The 18,045-nt window shown below is 43.2% G+C and overlaps 1 long non-coding RNA gene across 1 annotated transcript in view; it reads right to left on the bottom strand.

Annotated features, from left to right (window-relative positions):
- Nucleotides 1–5: 5 nt before the first annotated feature.
- Nucleotides 6–18,045, bottom strand: part of LOC114883330 — a 33,407-nt gene continuing 15,367 nt past the window's right edge. Inside the window, exons 2-3 of the long non-coding RNA XR_003790535.1 lie at nt 1,998–2,090; nt 6–17 (exon numbers count right to left, since the gene is read on the bottom strand). This is a non-coding gene — a long non-coding RNA (uncharacterized LOC114883330). The remainder of the gene's footprint in view (nt 18–1,997; nt 2,091–18,045) is intronic.

The following is an 18,045-nucleotide window of genomic DNA, read 5'->3' as shown; positions in this document are numbered from 1 at the left end:
TGGTGGGGAGGGTGAGACTGAGGCAGGAAGGGTGTTCCGGTCATGCGGGCTGGGAGGGCCAGATGACTCACTCACTAACTAGTTTAAACTTTCTCTCTCGCCTGCTTCCAGAAAGCCTTTGCAGTAATTGAAGCCTCAGGTGCCTCAGCCTGCCAAGGCGGGGAGGGGCTGTGTCCCGGCTGAGGCGAGGCTGGGGCGAGGTGGGCTCGGCTTGGCAGGCCCTGGGCTGCCTCGGAGGTGGAGGAGGGCCGACCTCCAGGCGTGCGGGGGAGGATGGCAGGGATGAGGCCGAGGAGGGAAAGCTGGGCTGAGCCCTGACTGACCACCAGCCCAGATGGACAGAGGGGCTGGCGGCTGGGAGTGTCCATTCTGGACAAAGGAATGTGGGAGGAGCCCCGGGGGTGGGGCGGGCACTGAGACCAAAAGGTCTCAGAATCTGGCTGGTCCATTTCTGGGATTTGCTCAGTTGCTTTCTTGGGGCTTAGACGACCCTGTTGGATGCTCTTGTTGGCCAGTCTTGGGCCGTCCAGCTGCCCCAAGGCGCAGGCCCTCTCCAGCAGCAACCACCAGCTTCTCGTCTCTGGAGGGAGGGCCTTTCCTCTGGGGTCCAGGGGCCTCTGGCCTCAGGCTGAATCACATGTTGGCTCACTGTCCTCCCCCACCTCCCAACCCCCTCCATACCCCTCCCCCACCCCACCAGCAGCTGAGCTGGGCCCCAACCAACCCACCCTAATGCAGTGGGACATCCTGAGGGTCCACTGCCTCCGACAGCTGCGAGGGGGAAGTTCCTGCCCCCACCCACCGGGAGCCCTTCTTTCTCTGCTCGACACCCCCCCCCCCCCCCCCCGCCTGATCTTTGTCTGCCCCTCCCCCACACCGTTTCCTGCCGCTCACCTGGAGCATCCTGACCCGCCCCAGGCTCCACTCAACTCATGTTTCCTTAGGGGGCATGTTGATGGGGTCCCCACATTACACCAAGTTTTGGCAAGTCCAGCCCAACTCTGACAGACATTCTGTCACATTTCCCTACAGCTACTTAATCCACACTTTACCATGTAATGGAATACCTTCCATTTAGGGAGGTGGAGGGGGTCTTCCCGAGGCGGTGACAGTTCCTAAAGGTAGGGGCTGGAATTCAGGCTAATAAAGGTAGGGCAGCAAGACTGGGGGGCGACAATCAGAAGTTACAGAGCCAGCATCTGCCAGCCAGGGTTGAGGGGCTGCCCCAGCAGCAGTGGTGGAAAGGGGGAATGAGGGGCCTCTGCTCTGCAAAAGGAAACCCCACCCTGAGGTCAAACTAGGGGGCAAGGCAAACAAGGTGAGAGGGAGCTGAATGAGAAGAGGAGGGAGCATCAGGGCTAGAAATGCACTGGCCTTGAATCTTAAGACCAGAGGACAAGACAGGGTGCAAGGAGGGCAGGGCAGTGGGGGAGGCAGGAGGTGCCTGGGCCAACAATGACTGGCCACCATCTGGGAAAAAACCTTTTTATAGGTTGAGGTGCATCTGTGTGGGAACAAAGTTCCCTGTTCGAGGAATCACTGGCTGCAAGGAGCAGAAACATACTCAACGTGCTCAACCAAAACAGGTTTTACTAGAAGGAAATAGCAGCAAGTCTGTCGCAGACTTCAAGTTTCAGGGATGAAGCTGGGCCTAATAAGGACCTAGATACAGGCACCTGAAAGTGATAACTGGGATTATTATCCCCAAATGTCATGCAAGCTTACCCACTGTGTGTCATATGATCTCTCCCGCTCTCTCTCTCTCTCAATTGGTTTTATCTGCTTCTCTTTGCACTCTTGTTGTGGACATTTGTCACTTTGGGGCTACTCAACATCTATATCCCCTTCCTAGTAACCCCTGTTTCCTATGGAGGACTGTTTTTAAATGTACCCTGGCTTTTGTTTTTATTCAGGTATGATGAGGTCAACTGATCAGGAGATGACTGCTGTTGAAAAGATAATTTGTTACTCATAGATCCCAAGAGGAGGGGCCATACCTGCCACACAGGTCCACATGGGGAAGCATCAGGGTCATTCAGGAGGCAGAAGGAGCAAGAAGAATGCATGGGCATGAGCCTTTATTGCGGTTTCTGTGGGAAAGTCAAGGCAAGGGAGGGTAAGGAGATTTAGAATTTGCAAATTTGAATAATTTCAGTGGGCTCTGGGCTATAGGATGGTCTGTAGTAGTCTAGTATCTAGCCCTGGATGATTAGGGCAGAGGGATATTGTCTCCTGGAGCGTAAGAGGAGATGGTTTGGAGTATGGACTATGGACTGGTTAGTTTATATATGAAAGGCACCCTCCCTGTTTGTGATCTCTAAGAACTGGTTAACCCTAGGATGAGCCATCTCTCCCCAGTCAGTAAGGCCCCAGCTGCCAGAGAATCAAGAATATAGAAAATAAGGGACTTCCCTGGAGGTCCAGTGGGTAAGAATCTGCACTCCCAATGCAGGGGGCCCAGGTTTGACCCCTTGTTGGGGAACTAGATCCCACATGCCCCAACTAAGACCCTGCACAGCCAAATAAACAAACAAACAAACAAATATCAAACACTTCTTTAAAAAAAAGAATATGGAAAATAAGAAATTATAATGAATACAGGAACTTAGCCCACTCACATTGGATGTGACCTTGGTGGGATGGTAAGTGCAGGCATTCTTCCTCCCTCTATAAAACCAGAAAGATGGGAGTGGAGCTGGAGCTGTGGGCACAGTTTCTGTGTCTCATAGTCATTCTTAAGGAACTGAGAACTTAATCTTTCACAATGTCAGAAAGATCATCTTATGACACCACCTCCCACTCCAGCTCCTACAACCTAAATGCCCAGCAGACGAGGGTTTGTGGGAAACAATCCATAGAGTCATCTCGCCTAGAACTACAGGCCGAGAGGAACCTGGGCACTAACCTCTGGGTCATGGTGTCCTCTGGTATTATGATTCAAAACCACCAAAGATAAGCCACTGATGCCCTACATGACAAACAGCACAAAAGTCTGGGACCAAGTAGAGGCTTCTAACCCTGACCTAAACTTGCGGGAAGTTGGCAAGATTATTGGTGGCATAGGGCAAGAACTCACTGATGAAGAGAAACAAAGATATTTAAACAAATATGAAGCAGAAAATATAGAACAGAATGAATTTATGAAGGCCTATCATAATTCCTCCACATCATACCTTCCTTACATAAGTAAAAAAAGCCATGCAGGAGCTGTTTTAGAGGAAGAGTCTCTTTTAATTAATTAATTAATTAGACTTTTGGAGCAGTTTTAGGCTCGCAGTGAAATTGAACATAAAGTACAGAGAGTTCCTGTATACCCCTTGCCTCTGCTTCCACAGCACTCCACACTATCAACATCCCTTACCAGAGTGGTACGTTTGCTACAACTGATGAGCCTACATTGACACATCACTATTGCCCAAAGATCATGGTTTACATTAGCGTCACTCTTTTCATTCCATGGGTTTTGACAAATGCATAATGTCATGTATCTACGATTATAGTGTCATATAGAATGGTTTTGCCACTCTAAAAATCCCCTGTGCTCTGCCTTTTCATCTCTCCCTCCTCTCTAAGCCCAGGCAAACACTGATCTTTTTACTGTCTCCATAGTTTTGCTTTTTCCAGAATGTCATATAATTGGAATCATAGTATGTAGATTTTCAGATTGGCTTCTTTCACTTATTAATATGCACTTACGTTTCCTCCATGTCTTTTCATGGCTTGAGAGCTCATGCTTGATAGTACGCTACCTTTTTTTAAAAAAAACAAAACTCCAAGGGCTTCCCTGGTGGCGCAGTGGTTGAGAATCCCCCTGCCAATGCAGGGGACACGGGTTCGAGCCCCGGTTGGGGAAGATCCCACATGCCACGGAGTAACTAAGCCTGTGCGCCACAACTACTGAGCCTGCACTCTAGAGCCCACGAGCCACAACTACTGAAGCCCGTGCGCCTAGAGCCCATGCTCTGCAACAAGAGAAACCACCGCAATGAGAAGCTGGCACACCGCCCCTGCTCGCCACAACTAGAGAAAAGCCTGCACGCAGCAACGAAGACCCAACACAGCCAAAAATAAATAAATAAATTTATTTTTAAAAGTAAATAAATAAAATAAAAACAAAACCCCCGAACTCCCTGAAAGCTTTCAGCAAAGCCCTATTATAAGAAAGGTGAGGGAGGGAGGTGGTTACTTGTTGCAAACTTTTTTTTTAAATATTTATTTATTATTTTTGGCCGTGTTGGGTCTTAGTTGTGGCACTCGGGATCTTCGTTGCGGCCTGCAGTCTTCTCTCTAGTTGTGGCGTGGGGGCTCCAGAGTGCATGGGCTCTGTAGTTGTGGTGCGTGGGCTCAGTAGTTGTGGCACACTGGCTCAGTAGTTGCAGTGTGCCGGCTTAGTTGTCCTGCAGCATGTGGGATCTTAGTTCCCCGACCAGGGTTTGAACCCATGTCCCCTGAATTGGAAGGTGGATTCTTTACCACTGGACCACTAGCAGAATCCTGATAGTACGCTACTTTGATAGCTTCTTGTTGGTGCTAATGATATTCCACTGTCTGAATGCACCACAGCTTATTTATCCATTCACCTAGTGAAGGACATCTTGGTTGCTTCCAAGTTTTGGCAATTATGAATAAAGCTGATACAAACTATTTACAATAGCCAAGACAGGGAAGCAACCTAAGTGTCCATCAACAGATGAATCAATAAAGAAGATGTGGTACATATATACAATGGAATATTACTTGGCCATAAAAAGAATGAAATACTGCCATTTGCAGCAACATGGATGGACCCAGAGATTTTCATACTGAGTGAAGTAAGCCAGACAGAGAGAGACAAATATTATATGATATCACTTATATGTGGAATCTAAAAAAAATACAAATGAACTTATTTACAAAACAGAAACATACAGACATAGAAAACAGACTTATGGTTATGAAAGGGGAAAGGCAGGGGGAGGGATAAATTAGGAGTTTGGGATTAACATATACACACTAATATATATAAAAGAGATAATCAACAAAGACCTACTGTATATCATGGGGAACTCTACTTAATATTCTGTAATACCTTTTATGGGAAAAGAATCTGAAAAAGGATAGATATATATATATAACTGAATCACTTTGCTGTCCATCAGAAACCAGCTCAACAATGTAAATTAACTATACTTCAATTTTAAAAAAAAGAAAAAAGCTTGTGCCATTTAAAGTTAGAAGTGGATATGGAGAGAATCGCAGCTGAAATTGCACAGGCAGAGAAACATGTCCACAAAGGGCAGAGAAAGGGAGAAAGAGGCAGCAGAGCAAGCTGACTGCGGTCCAATCAGTATTGTTCCCGGGAAGAGCAAGCAGCTAATAAACCAAAGAAAAGAAAGAAAGGAAGAGCATTCCACTGGCGATAGAGGGGACACCTTGAAGAAATGACAGAAAGCCAAGTGAATAGTGAAGAAGGCACATCTGTTCCTGAGGACAAGGAGAGTGGGCAGGAGGGGTGGACAGTATGGCAGAGGGAGGGAACGGTGATGGTGAAACTGGCTGGGAGAGCAACAGTGTCTGGAGGCGCTACCACCAGATCCTACATCAGAAGTTGAGAACCAAGAGGAAATGTTGCTTTGTTTCATGTTTTTGAAATAATTTTATAAAAGTGTCCTTTAAGTTAGGAAAAAACCCAACAATCCAAGGATGGACCCCTCTTTCCATCATCACTGTACATCCAGGATTGGGCACCGGAGTGAAGTTTGGCTGGTCAGATGCTCTCTCCCAAGACTTTGGGTCCTAAGCGAGAGACACAGGGGAGGAGGAAATGGATGGAGGTCATTCACCCCCGCGTGGAGCCCGAGCCAGATTGTTCTTGTGTGAAGCTACTCCTGTTGTTCCTCCTTCCTGGTCCCTGGGTTCTCCAGATTTCCCAGACTCCTTCCAAAACGTTCCATTTTGCTTAAACTAAGTTAGCTAGTTAAGTTTAACTTGGTTTCTGTTGCTTGGAATCAGGGAGTTCTAACTGACGTATGTCAGGAAATGGCTGTCCCAGCCACGAATCTGCATTTTCTCTCAATGCAATAATGACAAAATAGAGCTCTGTATCCCAACTTCAGGTTCCTGGGAGAACCAATCTGATTGGCCAGCTGAGTTAGGTATCCATTTCTGGTCCAATCAACCTGGCTCCAAAAGAAGGCAGGGTAACATAATGCCGATAAGGCCAGTGGGGAGGCTGGCAGGACATATATCCACATACGGTTATGCAGACTGTGCAGAATGTATTGGGTTGGCCAAAAAGTGCCTTTGGTTTTTTTAGTAAAAATAAAAGACACATTTTTCATTTTCACCAAGAACTTTATTGAACAACTTTATTCACCCTTTTGTTCCACTACCTTCTGCCATTTTTCAGGCAACTTCATAATTCCACCTTCCCAAAATTTTTATATTTTTGAGCAAAGAACTGTTCCAGGTGCCTTTAACAGTCTTCCAGGGAATTGAAATTTTTTCCATTAAGAGAATTTTGTAAAGACCTAAATAAATGGAAATCTGAAAGTGCAATGTCTGGCGAATATGGCGGATGAATCAGAACTTCCCAGCCAAGCTGCAACAGTTTTTGCCAGGTCATCAGAGAAACAATGCGTGCGGTCTTGCATTATCCTGATGGAAGATTATGCGTTTTCTGTTGACTAATTCCAGTTGCTTTTTGTCAAGCGATGCTTTCAGTTGGTCTAATTGGGAGCATACTTGTTGGAAATAATTGTTTGGTTTTCTGAAAGGAGCTCATAATAGAGGACTCCCTTCCAATGCCACCATATACACAACATCACCTTCTTTGGATGAAGACTGGCCTTTGGTGTGGTTGGTGGTGGTTCATTTCACTTGCCCCACGATCTCTTCCTTTCCACATTATTGTACAGTATCCACTTTTCATTGCCCGTCACAATTTGTTTTAAAAACAGAACGTTTTCATTACGTTTAAGTAGAGAATTGCATGCAGAAACATGGTCAAGAAGGTTTTTTGCTTAACTTATTTTGAACCCAAACATCAAAGCAATTAACATACCCAAGCTGGTGCAAATGATTTTCCGCGCTTGATTTGGATATTTTTAGTATGTTGGCTATCTCCCGCGTGGTATAACGTTGACTGTTCTCAATTAATGTCTCGATTTGATCACTATCAACTTCAACTGGTCTACCTGACCGTGGAGCATCGTCCAGCGAGAAATCTCCAGCACAAAACTTCACAAACCACTTTTGACATGATCAGTCACAGCACCTTCTCCATTTTGTATTTCGGTTGCATTTTTACCTTTCTTGAAATAATAAAGCATAATATGCCGAAAATGTTGCTTTTTTCCTTCCATCTTCAATATTAAAATGGCTACACAAAAATTCACCAATTTTGACAAGAATTTTTTTTAAATGCACGCTGATATGACAGCTGTCACATGCAATCTAACAAAATTGTTTCGAATGAGGTTAAAGACAACTAGGTGCTACTAGAGCCACCTTATGGAAAAAACCAAATGAACATTTTGGCCAACCCAATATAACTCCAAGGGGTCCCACTGGCATTGTAAACATTGTAAATATGCATATTCATAATGATGCTGTTTTAGCAGATGTCATAAAGTGTGTTGAGAAAGGGACATTTTTTTCCTAGTTCTTACATAAGTGTTCTATGGTCTCCTTCTAGCTCACTGCTAGGCATTCTCACCTCCTGTTAACCACCCCATGTTGAACCTCTCTCCAGAGTAAAGGTAGGACCACCTTGGAGAGTGGCATTTCAGGAGTAGCAGAGCCCAGATCGAAACCCAGTGGGCTCATCCAAAGGCACATCCTCTCCTGCCTAAGCAAACAGGGTCGGGGGGGTGGTGGTCACTGGAGGTGGTGGCAAAATTAAGGATCCAGATAGTAGTAGTTCCCTTCCTAGGTACACACCATCAGCCAAGGGAATGATACCCCAGGGGAACATGAGCTCATAAAGAAAAATAAGAAGACATTGAGTAGTACAATCCCTATAAAAGAAAATCCAGAAAAATGAACATATATGAAATGAAGCAGAATTAATGGACCATCAACAACAAGGCTTTAAAATAATCATAATAAAAATCCTCCAAGAGATCATGGATAATATTATAACTTTGAAATAGGGAATGAGAATGTATAAAGAAGCTATCAAGTATGAAAAATATAATAGCTGAAGTGAAGAACTAAATATATAAGTTGAATGGCAAAATAGATTCAGACTGAGAATGAATTCATAAACTGGAAGACAGGGTTGATGAACCCTCCCAAAAAGTATCAGGAAGGAATAAAGAGATGAAAAATACAAGGGTAAAGTTAATAGATATGGAAGATAGATATGTCTTTAAAATGAAAGTTTTAGAAGAGGAGGGGAAAAAAAGCTGGAAGGAAGGCAATATTTGAAAAAAATGAGTAAAACAATTCCCAGAATTTCCCAGAATTAGAGAAAAGTGTAAGATTTCAGGCTGAGTACCAACAAGATGGAATTTTTTAAAAAACCACTTGAACATATTAAAGTAAAATTTAATAAAGTGTGAGCTTTTATTCCTTGTTTAAATAAAAAAAATTTTTGTTAAATAAAATTAAATAAAATTCTAAGAGCTTCTAGAGCATAACAAACAAGCAAACAAACAAAATAAAAAACAACAGGGCTTCCCTGGTGGTGCAGTGGTTAAGAATTCGCCTACCAATGCAGGGGACACGGGTTTGAGCCCTGGTCCGGGAAGATCCCACATGCCGTGGAGCAACTAAGCCTGTGCACCACAACTACTGAGTCTGTGCTCTAGAGCCCGCAAGCCACAACTACTGAAGCCTGCGTGCCTAGAGCCCGTGCTCCACAACAAGAGAAGCCACGAAAATGAGAAGTCCACACACTGCAACGAAGAGTAGCCCCTGCTTGCTGCAACTAGAGAAAGCCCGCACACAGCAACAAAGACCCAATGCAGCCAAACACACACACACACACACACACACACACACTACCCACTAGGAACAAGTATTATACTGACATCAGTTTTCTCAGTAGCAATACAGAAATAAAAAAAAAATAACTTTAGAATTAGAATTTTAGTATGAAAGTGAAATAAAGATATTCTCAAACTTTCAAAGTCTTAGAAGATTTACTTCCCTAAAGGCCCTCTTTGAAAATACTTTTGGAGGAAGTACACTAGCAAAGAGAATTAAATCCCAGAGGACACAAGACACTGGAATGAAGGTTGACTAAAGTATTTAATAAGGTATATATTTGTCTAGATAAGTAAGTATAAAATAAAAAGACAAAAAGCTATATCCATCATTAAGCACTAAATTTCTAGATGATACAACATGACAGGGCTGTGTGTCTGGAAGTTTGTGAAGTTCACTGGGAGGTGAGCACACACTTTTTTTTGGAGAGAAAGATATAGCTATTGATAAGCTCAAAATTGACAAGGAAAAATAAACACAAGTAAGGGTTATCATAAGCTAAGGGTAACACCAAAAGAATGAAAATAGAATGTACAACTTTCAAACCAACAAAAGAAAATTCAATCTATCCAATGAAAGTTATGAAAGGAGACAAAAAGAAAAATCCAATATGGTAAATAGGAGATATGAAATCAGTTGGCTGATATAGGGACTTCCCTGGCGGTCCAGTGGTTAAGACTCCATGCTTCCACAGCAACAGGCACTGGTTCGATCCCTGGTCAGGGAACTAAGATCCCACATGCTGCCCTGATATAGGTCTGAATATAACAGCAAATAATATAAATGGGTTACATTTATAAATCAAAAGACAAAGAATCTCATATTAAATTAAAAGTAAATAATATATTGAAATAAACCATGTTATTTTAAAAGGGGATACAGAAAGGTTGAAAATAAAGAGAAAAAAAGATAAACTAAAACATCAACCAAAATAAAGCCGTGTAGCAGTTTTCATATTGGACCAAAAAGATTTTAAGGTGAAAAACATCATAAAGGACAAAGAGGGATAGTATATATTTGTAAAAGAATAAGTCAAAGGGATAAAATAGCTATGAATACATATGAACCTAGTGTTACAGGTTAAAGTATATGAATGGCAACTGACAAAACTTGGGTTTGGGGTGGGAATAGATAAATCAACAATGGTAGTTAGAGATTTTTAATAGATCCTAAAATAACTAAAATAATACTTCCAAATTACTCTTTGTTTAAAGAGGAAATGATAAGGAGAATTTTTAAATACTTGAAAATAAACAGTGAAAGCACTGCATGTCATAATTTGTGGGACAAAATTAAAACAGTACTTAGAGGAAAATATATAGCTTCAAAAATGTTTATCAGAAAATAATAAAGAAATAGAAACAAATGAGCTAAGCATTTAACTCAGGAAGATAAAAAAGCAGTGGAATACACACCAAGATACAAATGTGAAAAAAAGAAAAGGAAAAATCAATCACATTGAAAATTACAACAAAAAATATAAAAGATTAACAAAACTAAGGCCCTGTTCTTTGAATCAATTGACAGGATAGGGGTATCTCTGAAAGACTGATCAAGAAAAAAGGAAGAAGATGCAAATAAACTAAATAAATAATAAGGTAGGGGAAGATAACTACAGTCACAGCAAAGATTATAAAAATAGTAAAAGCAATTAATACTATGTGCTGTAGATTAGACTTGTAAATAATCTAGTGGAACAAAATAATGAGCCCTGAAAAAGACTCATTTGTCTAGGGATACATGCAATGTAACAGAGTTGGCATGGCATGTTCTGAATTAGTTAGCTCTCCATATAGGAAAAAATAAGATTCTTACTTCACATCATATACAAAAAAAATCAGATGTACTAAAGACATAAATGTGAAAGGCAAAACAAAATTCTTTAGGAAAAAATATAGGAGAATATTTTTTAGTATCATGGGAGATGGCAAGATTTCTTAAAGAAGGAATAAAAGCTCAGATCATTAATAGAAATGCTGATGTGTTTGCCTACATTCAAATTTTTAAATTGCACATAAAAAATGACAATGTTGAAAGATAAGGCATAGACTGGGAGAAGAAATTTACTGTGCACGTAACCTACAAAGGGTCAGAACACAGAGTACTATATAAGGAATTCTGACAAGTCAATAAGAAACAAACAGCCCAGTAGAAAGGACAAATTCAATGGCCAAGGCACATGTGAAAGAATGTCCAACCTTACTAGAAGAGAGGTAAGTGTGAATTTTAAAAATGAGATACCAATTCAGAAGGATGTTTGGAAAATTGTTTAACATCTGACCAGACCAAGTGTTGTCAAGGAAGTAGGGAAAGAGGAACTCACACGTTGATGGGAGTGTAAATTCACACGAGTTTAAGTGGAAAATGTGCATGCCCACAGCCCTGCATTTCCCTTCCAGGTGTATACCTTGCAGAAACCCTCACCTGTGTTCACAAGAAGACATGTACTAAAATGTTCACCATTGATCGCAACAAGTTTAAAATGATCTAAATGTCCATCAACAGCAGACTGGATGTACAGCCACATGATGGAGTTCTACACAGCAGTTAAAATGAAGTGGAGTTAAAATGATCTGTTAACATGGACACTCTCCAGAACACAATTTGGGAAGCCAGAGAGAAGTTACAGAATAATATGTGCATTATATACTATTTATTTATTTTATTTTTTAAAATATTTATTTATTTATTTGGCTGCTCTGCGTCTTAGTTGCAGCACACAGGATCTTCACTGAAGATCTTTAGTTGCGGCATGTGGAATCTTTATCTGTGGCATGCGAACTCTTAGTTGTATCATGTGGGATCTAGTTCCCTGACCAGGGATCGAACCTGGGCGCCCTGCACTGGGAGCATGGAGTCTTAGCCACTGGACCACCAGTGAAGTCCTTATATACTATTTTTTTTTCCATTCTACTATCATTTTTTTTAACATCTTTATTGGAGTATAATTGCTTTACAACGGTGTGTTAGTTTCTGCTTTATAACAAAGTGAATCAGCTATACATATACATATATCCCCATATCTCCTCCCTCTTGCATCTCCCTCCCACCCTCCCTATCCCACCCCTCTAGGTGGTCACAAAGCACTGAGCTCCTATATACTATTTATTGAATTTAAACTTTCTGAAAACAAAACTATATGATAGTTAGGGAAACACAAAAATGGAATGAAAGTACAATATAAAAGTGTACATGGGAATGATAAAGACTAAATTGATGATTGAGGTTTCCTCTCGTAAAGCAGGGAGTGGGGTGGGAGAGAGGAGAGGTACACGGCAGCCTCAGTTGTATCTGTAAGTTTTTCAGTAAAACTTCTGAAGCTGGTATTTTGTAATATTAAAATTTGACAAAGTTGGATAGTGGATACTCAGATGTGCTTACATTATTCTCTTTTCTTGCTTGTTAGAAAATTTCATAATTACACAACAAAGTTAAAAGTAAAAAAATATTAGAAATAGCTTTATACCAATAAAATTTTAAATCTATAAGAAATGAATGTTTATTGAAATACATAAAATGCCAAACTTTGAACAAGAAGAAATAACAAATCAGCCAACAACCAGTAAAATAACTGAAATGGTAATCAAAATTAACACCTTAAAATTTTTTTCTCAGCCAGTTGACTTTGTAGCTAAGTTCTACCAAACCCATGGTATTAAGTATGTCTTTTTATTCTGATGCTTTAATATCTGGGACCTTGCTAACCTTGGAGAGACTGACATCCAAGGGCCAGACAATTCCTAGAGATAGTAAAGGACTCACCTGTGAGCATGCCTTTCATCTGCAAACTAACCAATCCACAGCCCACACACCCCACTCCATCTTCTCTGGGCTCTTTCACTCTAGGCCACTATTCCCTTGCCCTAATCACTCAGGGCCAGGTATCAGGCAACTAGAGACAGATCCTATACCCAAGAGGCCAATGAAATTTTTTCAACTAACCAATCCTAAACCTGCCTGCCTTGTCTTGTCTTATCTCCTCCTGGTCTTATGCCTCAGAGCAACCCAAATTCAGGTCCATGGGGGAACATGTATAAGTGTTGTTTGCGTCAGCAGAGAATTGGAGGCCTCCTAAGTATCCATCATTAGGAGGATGGATAAGTAAACCGTGACAGGTAAATGCATTCTGTGGAATAAATAAGTAGCAGTTGGAAGCAATGGGTTTGAGGTATGTATAACAACATGGATAAGTCTTAAAAGCAGTGAAAAAGTAAGGAATAAAAAGAGATCTAAAATGCACACACATTCAAAACACAATATATTTTTCAAAGACACATATACCCAAGGACATAGGCCAAATACAATATATTAAGTGTCTATGGGGGAAATGGGAAAATATGAGCAGTGGTGGAGATGAAGGGAAAAAAAATAAGCATATAAAAGAAAGGGCATGTATGAGCCTATGATTACGTTGCATGATCTGGGTCAGTTAACTGAACCCTGCATCTGAGGTCCACCCCAGCTAAAACAGACACTGCACGCGCGCACGCACACACACAATAAAGCTACATCTTATACGAGACCAGTTGGCTTCCTTAAAATCAGGTCTAGGGCCTCTCGGGTGGCAAGGGAAGGGTATTCAGGGGGATCCTGGGGTGTAGGTAATGTTCTAGTTCTTTCCCTGCATGATGGGATGTTTGTTTTATAACTGTTAAACTGCACAAATAAGTTGTATGGATTTTCTTTATTGTTCTTTTCCCCCTCATTTTTAAACATGATCTCTTTGTAATTCTCTTGTGAAGTAGACACAGGGGGCTTTGAGCATTTGTTGCCCACTTCATCATCTCCCTCTCCCTGCCTCCTTGTCTCTGAGGGCTTCTGAGGAACAGTTTCAAAACCTTCAAACTGGTCCAACCCTTGTTTCACTGGGGGGCAAACTGAAGTTCATATGCGGCACCTTTGGATGGCCTGTCACCTTCCAAAGGGGGCTAAATCGTCAGTTGGCTGTAATGGGTACTGATGGAACCAGTGCCCAGGGGACAAAGGCTCCGATCACTCTGGACCCCAGGAGGCTGCCCTCTATGTGCCTGGCACTGAGTTGGACACAGGTGGTTGAGGTCTTCTTCCTGCCCCCGAGGGGACAGTCCCCAATAACTGACCTGTGAAGTCCATCCATGTCTGTGCTTCCTCCACCTGGAAATCCTTCCACTGTCCCTTTTCTGACCTCGTCAGGTCCTGTGCTTGTCAGTCCTCAACCTCACCAGACTCCTCCCGGGAGAAAGTTGAAAGGGAGTAACTTCCTGCCAGCCTCCACCTGAACCCACGTTTATCTCTTTGGCTTGAAGCCATCTGTCATGGCCCCTCTCCTTTCGGGAGTTACCTGTATGTCAGTCTCAGCGTGTGTTTAAAAATCTTCCATGGGGAAAAAAAAATAAAACAAAAAAAACCAAAACCAAAACAAAACAAAACAAAACAAAATCTTCCATGGGGGAGAGGAGACAAGGAATAAGGTCACCTATGAATATTCCTTTTTCCGGGGACACCTGGTCCTTTCAACCATCCTATAAGTAAGACGTTAGATCTTTTCATCTCTATTTCACGGATGATGACCATGGAGGGGATGGAGTTGCCCAAGGTCACCCGCAGAGTGAGAACTGGACAACAGATCCGTCTCACTCCAGAGCATGTAGCCATCAAATCCTCTCCAGAAGCCATCAGGGCGGAGATTGTGGGGTTCTCAACAAAGAGTACATTCCTAACTGAGGAAGGACATTTGTGGGAGGATACCTTCTCATCCCCTCTGGAGAGAGACTGGGGGCCTGGCTGGGGGTTGATAGACGCAGAGAAATGAAGCTCTGCTGGCCTAGATGGCCCTGAGGCGTCAGTGGCCAGTGCCTCACCCCCATGGGTGCTGCTCTAGGGGATGGGCCCTGTGGATGCCTCGTGTGGGTGGGAAGAACCAAGAAGAGTGAAACGATCATAATTGGTGGCTATTTTTGGGAATTGGAGTTATTTTGAGGTGGTAAGAATTCAGAGGAACAAATTCTGGGGTTTAAGAGAAAACACGAGGACAAGGCTGTCAGGAGCCACTTAGGCTCAGGCACACACTGGCCTTGGCAGGGGCTGTGGGTGTCTTGGGGTGCTTTGTAACAGCTTTGTAAGGTGTAAATAACTAGCCCTTAGTGGGGAGAACGGCTACATTGCTGCTCCAGGGACAGGAGCAGGAACGTACAACAACAGGGGACGAGCTCCCTCTTGTGGCATTTTGGCAAAATGACAGCCCTGAACTCAGGTCTGGGAATCTGGGGAGATTCCTTCAGCTACCATCCAGAACTTATGGAGTGTTGATAGTGTGTTGGGCCTTGCACGAGCCTTACACCTACCGTCTCACCTTCACAACAGCTGAAGGAAAACCTATTCTCTTCACCTGGTCTCGTCCTCCAACCCCTACACTCAGGTGCAAGCTGAAACCTCATTTCCTCCCAGAAGAGCCTGCTGACCCCTGCCCCTGGGTCCTGTACCTCTGCTAGTGCTTCTAGAAAGCCTGGCTATCTCTCTGATGCTTATTGCACTTCATTATGATTTGTTTATCTGATTGTTTAGCTTCAGCAATGGACTGTTACTTCCATCTTAGTCTCCATTACGTCCCTCGCAGAGAGAAGGGACTGAATTAATTTGTGTCAAATGAATAAATGATGAAAGAGAGAGTATTCCTGGCCTGGCATGCATAGTTTGGACACAGGGTCAACATCACAGCAGTGGAGTTTCGAAGTGCCCCAAGCGGCCACTCCAGGGAGAAACTCTCTAAAGACCATTAAGCTTGAAATCTTGAGCACTTCTCCCTGCAAAACCCCAGACGACTACATGTTATATTCCTTCATATTTGCACTATTCTCTCACTGGTTAGACAGAGCAAGAGAGGAAACAAGGGAGGAATTTTAGGACATAACCACCTAGAGTTGGGACGAAGTCCCTGAGGGTTGGTCCTGGGCATGGTCACTGAAGTGGGGGAAGAGGGTCCATCAGATAACGTTACCCAGCAGGTGAAACCCAAGAGGTCATTTAAGCTGGCTCTTTGAACTGGGGCCAAGTTCAGTGGGGTCAGGGATCACACTGCCGATCTCTCACCATATTACCTTTTGTGAGGTTTTAGTAAGTGACTTTGGCCTCTCCTGGTCAGAGGCTTATCCTCGTTGGTCATCTGTATGTAGTGGTGGAAATGGCAGCAGTGCCAGTGTCTGACATGGAAAGATGTCCAGTGCCATCCTGGGCTCCCCAAATGTGCCACAGAAACACCTTTGGCACACTCTCAGAGTGCTGGGAAGACTTCCAACAGTTCAGTTTTACAGATGAATAAATTGTGACTCAAAGAGTAATGTAACTTGCTCACCATCACACAGCTGGTAAGTAGCAGAACGGGGATGGCAATCCAAGTCTGTGGTTTCAAATGTGTGCTCTTGAAATATTTTTGAATAAATAATATACTCACACAACACAAAATTCAAACAGTTCAAAGCAGTGATGTCAGCCTTCCTTCCACCCTCTTTCTCAGTCACTCTGTTGCTCTCCCCAGAGAGCCAGAGTTATCATTTTCTTGTGTGTCCTTCCCAAGCTTTTCTATACATGTTCAGGCCCACATATTTTCCCTCCCCACACACACACGTGGAGGGCAGCCTAGCACACACCCTGTTCTGACTCTTGTTCTTTACACATAATTATATCTTAGAATTTGCTCCACATCAGTGTAATTAGAGTTCTCTCATTCTTTTCATGGCTGCACACATTACACTGATGGGTATACCATAATTTATTTTCCCAGTTCTCTATTGATGGTCTTTTGTTTCCAATCTTTTGAGATTACAAAAAACACGGGAGGGTTGGAGATGGAAAAATGGGTGCACCAAAATAGGCTGCCCCTAGAGGGAAATTACGAAGACTGTACTTTCTTCATTCTCCAGCCTTATAGACCTCTGTCAGTTCCCAGACACCCCGCTCTCTGGAACTAAGACGGTGATGTTCAAACCAGCATCCAGCCAAGCAGGGCCTAAACCCGGCCAACTTGGGCAGGATCAGTCCCCCATTTGGGAAAAGACTCTGAGTCTTTTTTTTTTTTTTATTGGCCACGTTGCATGGCATGTGAAACTTCCCCCACCAGGGATCAAACCCAAGCCCCCTGCAGTGGAAGCAAGGAATCATAACCACTGGATCACCAGGGAAGTCCAAAAGACTCTGAGTTTGACTTATGGACTGGTATGGCTTTTGCATCTGACCAGCCTCAGGAGAGACAGTGCCTCCAGGCCCCAGACTGGCCCTCGGCTCTTCTCCATACCCAGCCTGTCTGCTAACCAAAGACAATGGCCATACCAAATACTTCTATCCATTCCATGAGCTGGGGCTCTTTAGTTCTGGGTCCCTGTCTTCCGAAACTGTCCTGGATCCTCAATTGGGAGAGGCAGCAAGGACTAGGGGGAGGCTGTGGTTTGTATGGTTAGGGTCATAGGGGAGAGAGCAGGGGTACAGGTGGGAAGAGAAAGGAGTTAGCCTGGGTACTGAGGGTTTTTACAAGTGGGGGTGTGTTAGGTAGTCTCTTTGATGGTGCCCAGTGATCCCTGCTTTCTGTGTAATCCCCCTCTCCTTGTGGAATCACCTCCCCTTGAGTGTGGGCTGTACCTAGAGACTTGCTTCTAATGAATAGAATATAGCAAAAGTGATGCCACTTCTGAGATGAGGTCACAAAAAGACTGGCTTCCCTCTTGTTCTCTCAGGTTCTCTTGCTTTCTTTTTTTTAAAATAAATAAATAAATTTATTTATTTATTTTATTTTTGGCTGCATTGAGCCTTCTTTGCTGCACGCGGGCTTTCTCTAGTTGCAGAGAGCTGGGGCTACTCTTCGTTGCAGTGTGCGGGCTTTATTAGTTGTGGCACATAGGCTCAGTAGTTGTGGTGCACGGGCTTAACCACTCCACGGCATGTGGGATCTTCCCAGACCAGGGATCGAACCCATGTCCCCTGCATTGGCAGGCAGATTCTCAACCACTGCGCCACCAGGGAAGTTCTCTCTTGCTTTCTTGCTCTGATAAAGCCAGCTGCCATGTTGTGAGCAGCCCTACAGAGAGGCTCACATGGAACTGAGGG

This window comes from Monodon monoceros, unplaced genomic scaffold, assembly GCF_005190385.1.
Source record: "Monodon monoceros isolate NGI ecotype Baffin Bay Population unplaced genomic scaffold, NGI_Narwhal_1 Super_Scaffold_4, whole genome shotgun sequence".
Lineage (NCBI taxonomy): Eukaryota > Metazoa > Chordata > Mammalia > Artiodactyla > Monodontidae > Monodon > Monodon monoceros.
This window is presented reverse-complemented; position numbering and strand designations above follow the sequence as displayed.